Here is a 7,135-nt window from a genome sequence, read left to right on the forward strand (position 1 = left end):
ACAAGCACATACAACAGGGTCATTGTGGACATTGCTCGGCCCATCGAGACTCAGGTTAACAATTTTACCCTCTGGACCTTTTGCACACGGCTCAATTTCTCTTTCATACACTTTATCCAGCAAATTGCCTGCAACATCTGCTCCATTGGGTGGACTGTATCCTGGTCTTAATGCCGAACCATGTTAATGAAGTGTGGGTTCTTAATCATACGGAAAGGAGAGTTTGTTGCATAAACCAGGCAATTTTTTCATCAATTACCTCTTTTTGTAATCGGCTGATTCTTACCACAAACTTATCTATGGTTGTTTCTGGATGATGGAGATCTTTTTTTTTTCTTTTTGCTACAGGTGATATACTGTGGCTATGTGACATACATGATGTGACTGAAACACTATCATTTGCAGATAATTCTGAAACTATAGAAAATGATGGTGATCTTGAAGGTGGATAGTCTTCAGAATCCTGTATGTTGAGGATGGATTCTTCTAAAGAAAATAAGTCAATGCAGTTATTTAATTATCATACTGCTCATTTAGTATTACTCATTGCATTCACTGATGCTCAGTGCTACTTTAAATGTGAACTTGTAAAAGGAAGATCTGCCAATTTCAGCTATTAATTTTTTATCACAACTGCATCTAAAATGATAGTATCTTAGAATAACAACTATATATTTTTTGCTCAAACATGAGAATTCAAGAATAGTCCAGAAGGAAGACAGGCAGTCCTTAAGAAAGAAATATGAAATAAAAAAGTTTACCAACGTGAAAATGCTGCATGTTCAGACGTGTTCCTTTCATCATCTTCAATGCAGCTTCCTCCTGAGAAGGAACACTTCTCATGATGTTATTTCATTCGGGCAACCAGGCCTTGCATTTCTTTGTTGCACTGTTTGCATTTTGCACGCATGCCTGTCTTACCCACAGGTTGAGAAACTTCATTAAAATATTCCCAAACTGGGTCTCTTTTACAGCCTGCTGCCATTATAGGTTTTCCCTTCTAGTGAGAGAATGGTATGGTAGATCTCAAATCAATGAAGGCTACACTCAAAAGACCTCAAGACTTCTGGAATATGGTGCTCAAACAGTTTCACTTTTGTTTCTACTGCCTGTTCCTCCCTTCTCACATTTATCTCCATGCTTCTCCTTGTCTAGATCTATTCTGCCCCCAACAATCTTCTATTCATTGAACTTTTTGAAATTTTGTACTTTTAGAGAGAGGTAAGGGATTGACTCTGTGTACACAAATTTGCAGAGGGACAATAGGGTTGAGGTCTGTTATTTCTCACCTCTATATATTATTTATTTATTTAAGAATAGTTTTGCAGTTAACAAGCATGTTATCTCTGGAGACACAAATCTACAGTTTGAGAACTGCAAAACTAAGCATCTCTGATGGTATTTTCTGGACTGAGCACTGAGTCCCATTGGTTAGATATAGATTATTTAGGTTAATTTTTCTACAGAAGCCCCTGGAACTCCATAAGATTGGTTCCCTAATCCATGAACTATTGGAACTCATTTGCAAAACTTTTCTTCAACATTGCATGAATATATTGTCTCATACTATAGAATTAGAATTTATAATCCCTCTTCCATGATGAGATACTTTGAGCTATAATGTATCTTAATCTTTAGCTAGGTTTTTCCCTCAAAAAGCATTTTATCAAAAAAATCCGATTTAAATAAAAACAATATATTTTTTTAAATAAATCATTGATTTTTATCCACCCTGAACATATGTATGATTCATGTATAGAAAAGAATAAAAATGGAAATTGCATTATGTGTACTGGAGGTGCAGTGATTATTTGTTGTATGTCTTCACACATCTCCAGTCACTTTAGTCTTGAAACTTAGGTGTTCATTAGAATACAGTAGTGTTTGAATACATGGAGATTGTATTCTTATGGGAGGTAGTCTCTGTGTTCTGCAGGTTGTAAACTGGAAGGAAACAGAAGAGGATAAAAAAAATGAGATGTGTGCATTAGCTGAATACAATAACAATACTTATTTTGTTCTTTACATGGTCAAAGGGCTGCATAAATACTAATAGGCACATTAGCTTTGTTTAAGATATTGATGCTTGACATTTTTAGAAATAGTTTAAAAATATATATTTTAAATTTCTGAATAAGTAAAATGGCATAAGAACTATCAAAGGTGTAAGTTTAGGTTTGAATTTTCAGCCTATGACCTGAGGGTCCAGTCCTGCAAGACATCTATTAACACCATCCATGCACCAGGTGCTCATTGGACTCTGGGCAGGGAGAACTTGGAGAATCAGATCTGCTTGAACATATAATGGATTGTAATGCCTGAAAGGAATAACTATGTGACAATATTTTGGTGTTTTATATAACTTCATTACATTAAAACCATAAAACCTATATTTACAAAACCACGGTTAAGGAATGGTATAGTAATAAGTGTTATAACACGGCTAAGCAATAATTAGGTAAAGTCAAAGTATACTGCTAAACTTAATTAGAAATAACATTTATTATTATTTAACTAATTTAGGACGTTTTAAAATGGGAACAGTAACACTATATTTTCACTAGGGATTTATGTATTTGAATGTGACTATTACAATCTAATTAGCAAGTACAGGCAAAATATATTTTGAATAGTATATATTAAGAAAGGTAGTAGCAACTCACTTATAGGCCTAGTAAAATCATTCTATACCATTAATGTAAATTTTGAACGTTTTTTGTAGAAAATGTGAAATCTCTTAGTAGAAAAATAATTTATTTCTAAAATTTAATTCCCACAAATAAAAGTGCCACTTCTGCATTTTGCAATCAGTGTTGCTCATTTTGTAATATGGGAATTTACACTGTACAGAATAATTAAAAAAACTGAGCTTTTTATGAGCACACATTTTATTTTATTTGAAAGTGACTTCCCTGCTTTCAGAAGTGTGGGGAAAATTCTAGTTTTATTGATGCTCTGTGAGAGACTTCAGTGGGTTTTTTCCTATTCTTTAATTGTTTCACAGGGAAATTAGCTCAACACTCATTAAAAACGGGGCACAAGAGCCTATAGCCATGGAAATCAAAATAATTTTTCATACAGAAAGTAAAAATTGCTTTCTATAATGTTGTTGTTTAATATTTCATACTATTCACTTGGGTTAGACTTCAGATTTGTCTTAAGAAATTGCTCAGTGTAGGTCATTTTAGAACTGGTACAAGAGATTATTTGAAGATTAGCTGCACCTCACTTTAATATTACATTGGATATGATCATGACAATTTTCTCCATAATTCTCTGATGAGTGATCATACGCATCAATTATCAGGGGGTAGCCGTGTTAGTCTGTATCTACAAAAACAACAAGGAGTCTGGTGGCACCTTAAAGACTAACAGATTTATTTGGGCATAAGCTTTCGTGGGTAAAAACCTCACTTCTTCAGATGCATAGAGTGAAAGTTACAGATGCAGGCATTATATACTGACACATGGAGAGCAGGGAGTTACTTCGCAAGTGGAGAACCAGTGTTGACCACTTGCGAAGTAACTCCCTACTCTCCATGTGTCAGTATATAATGCCTGCATCTGTAAGGCCTAGTCTTCACTTACCGGCTGGTCCGGCGGCACGCCATCGATGTTCTGGGATCGATTTATCGCGTCTGGTTAAGACGCGATAAATCGATCCCGGATCGATCCCGGAAGTGCTCACAGTCGGCGCCGGTACTCCAGCTCGCCGAGAGGAGTACGCGGCATCGACGGGGGGAGACTTCCTGCCGCGTCTGGACCGCGGTAAGTTCGGACTAAAGTACTTCGAATTCAGCTACCTTATTAACGTAGCTGAATTTGCGTACCTTAGTCCGATTTGGGGACTTAGTGGGGACCAGGCCTAACTTTCACTCTGTGCATCTGAAAAAGTGAGGTTTGTACCCACGAAAGCTTATGCCCAAATAAATCTGTTAGTCTTTAAGGTGCCACCAGACTCCTTGTTTTCATATGCATCAATGATCGTGGTTGTGAGAGATAATAGGTGAAATTAGTCCAGTTGAGCTTTCCTTTTCTCAGAAAAGACAAGCAAGTGGAATCCTCAAACTAGAAAGCTACAAACTTCAAAAAAGATACTTAAAATTCTAAATTTAGGTTTCCTTTTTCAGTTTGTTGACCTTAAATATAGCCTCGATAACACTGGAGAGATTTTAGACTAGGGGATACTTAGCCTTGCCAATTTAGGTAATGACAGGTTAAAACAGAACTTTTCATCATTTTGTTTTTGCTCTGTATAATTCACTATTGTACAAAGGATTCCTTTATTAATGTCTTAAGGTTTAAATATTGTATCCATTTAAAATTTATTTTGTTTTCTCTCTTCTGTTCTTCACATTTTTTGATTCCACATTCTTTGATCATCTCTGTTCACATGTTGCTTCACATGCTCATGCTTGATGTTCTTTTTCATTTCTATTTAAATTATGTAAATGGTATAAATTAGTTAATATTGAGCAAAACATCCTTCTCTCTTTCTCCAACTTCCTGGTATGCTAAAAGTGCTTAGCTTTGGTGTCTTCTGATTGCGCCTCTTCTTTCCCCTTTTTCTCCTCTATTCCTTGCCTTGATGTGGGTCACTCCATGAAGGTGACAGCAGTTCCAGAATTATGGTGTGATCTGCAGCCAGCCCCTGTTTGGGTGAGGAGAGTGAGAATCCATAGAAGACAAGTCCATAGGGCAAGACTCAGGAGCTCATTTGCATGACCTGCTTACCTCTCTGGAAGGAGATCAGCTGAGCAGCCACTTCTCACTGTGTTGACTATTCTCTCCTCAACATTGATCAATCTGGTGCTTAAACTCCCTCTGTACAGATACAAGGGACTTCTGTGTAGGGTTACCATATTTGCACAATCAAAAAAGAGGACACGGGGGGGGGGGGAGGAACCCCGTTCTAGCCCTGCCCCATCCACTCCCACCCACTTCCCACCCCCTGACTGCCCCCCTGCTCCTTGTCCTCTGACTGCCCCCTCCTGGGACCCGTGCCACTAACTGCCCCCTAGGATCCCACCCCCTATCTAAGCCTCCCTGGAGCCGGCCGCCCTGGGGCCCGGGCCGGGGCCGGCGCGCTCGGCCAGAACTGGGGCCGCTGCCCTGGGGCCCGAGCTGGGCCCGAGCCGCTGGGGTTGGGGCCGGCGCGCTCGGCAGGAACTGGGGCCAGAGCTCCGGGGCCCGGGCCGGAGCCACTCGGCTGGGGCCGGACTGGGCCGTGCCGCGCCTCCCCAGAGCCGCCCTCCTTGCGTTCCCCCCACCCCAGCTTACCTGCTGCTGCCCGCCTGCCCCTGCTTCTTTTCAGACTTCCCGCGAAGATCTGATTCATGGGAAGCAGGGGAGGGAGAGGAGCAGGGGGGCGGAGCGTTCAGGGGAGGGGAGGAGGGGGAAGGCAGCTGTGGGGCCGGGGGCGTGCTAAGGTTGTAGGGGATGGGGGGGAGCCGAGAAGGGGTTTTGGCTGCCAAGCGGCGCCGCTTTTCAATCTATAAATAGCCGACCGGGGGGAAATCCCGGACATTTTTAGATTTTTAGAAATCCCCCCTGGATGGCTATTTATAGATCGAGAAGCTGGACGTGTCCGGGGAAATCCGGACATATGGTAGCCCTACTTCTGTGTCCCTGAGGATTTGGGCCTTCTTGTTTATTACAACACGAATTGATATATGATAGTAACAAGAACTAGGCATAAGAGCTCTTACAAATATATAATTTATGCACACAGTTACAATTCTCTCAATTTCCTCCAAAAGTTGTCCCAACAGTGCAAACTCTATGGTGGTTGGTTAATGTTTAGATGAACTAAAGAACATAAAATATTTGTTTGGATTATGTAAGGGTTTAAACAAATCTGGTGCTCCCTATCAAATCATTGGATTGGGGGCCTCATTGTAAAGACCCAAAATTGGGTATGACTTTCACCTTCCTTTTCCACTTAACTATGGTGCCATGGAGATTGCACATGGCTGAGTCCCACAGGCCCCGAAGATGGGAAAGAATGTGTCCAGAACTGCCGTGTTTGTGGAGAGTTAGGTAGCTGATAGATGGAGGTTTTCTCATAAATAGGAGGATGGGAGAACCTGCCTTGGCTCTCATAAAGGGGGAGATGCCCTGATTTCACAGAGTGTTTCTGTTGTTATCCCCACAGAGTTCTCAACCATCATGAGGTACCTAGTAATCAACGTGTGGAGCTAGTGAAGGATGAGCACTAACATCAGTGGCCCTGTAAACAAGGATCCACTGTGGTTGCAGGTTGGACAGCATTGCTCCACTTGCAGATGTAAAGCGCTTTGAGTTAAACCAGTCTTCGTAGAGCGCAGTAGGGAAAGTGCTGTAGTCTGTCCACATTGACAGCTGCCAGCGCACTGGCATGGTCACATTAGCAGCTCTTGCAACGGCCACAGAGAGCAGTGCATTGTGGTAGCTATCCCAGCATGGAAGTGGCTGCAACGAGCTTTTAAATGGGGGCGGGGTGGGATGGAGTGTGACAGGGAGTGTGTTGTGTGTATGTGGGGGGAGAGAGAGTGGGTTTTTGGGGGTCTGAGAGCATGTCAGCATGCTGTCTTGTAAGTTCAGACAGCTGCAGACCTCCCCTTTCCCTCCGCCTCTCTCTCACACAGCATTCCATAGTAATGGTTGTTTTGTCTTGGTGCAGATAAGCATGCCAGCTGTCAAACAGATCTTTCAAAGGGCATATCCAAAATAATGACAAGAGTGGCCACTTGACTTAAGGGGATTATAGGACGTTTCTGGAGGCTGATCAGAGCGTAGTAATGCAACACCTCGTTCACACTGATGCTGGGGTGCTCCAGCGGGGGCGCATCAAACATTATTCTACTCGCTGAGGTGGAGTACCAGGAGCACTCTAGCCGTGGGGCCAGAGTACTCTACGCGCCTTGCCAGTGTGGACGGGTAGTGAGCTAGTGTGCCCGGGGCTCCTTTAATGTGCTATAACTCGCAAGTGTAGCCAAGCTCTTAGCCTTACTCTGCCAAAAGAAGAAAAAATGCTTACATAGGATCCCAGATAGTTTTGCCAGATTCTTTCATGTATACTAGTTGAATAGTGTCCCAAATTTATTTAGGCTAGTACATAACAACCAGTTACATTAGTTACCGTACTTGTGTTCTC

This window comes from Malaclemys terrapin, chromosome 5 (assembly GCF_027887155.1).
Source record: "Malaclemys terrapin pileata isolate rMalTer1 chromosome 5, rMalTer1.hap1, whole genome shotgun sequence".
NCBI lineage: Eukaryota > Metazoa > Chordata > Testudines > Emydidae > Malaclemys > Malaclemys terrapin.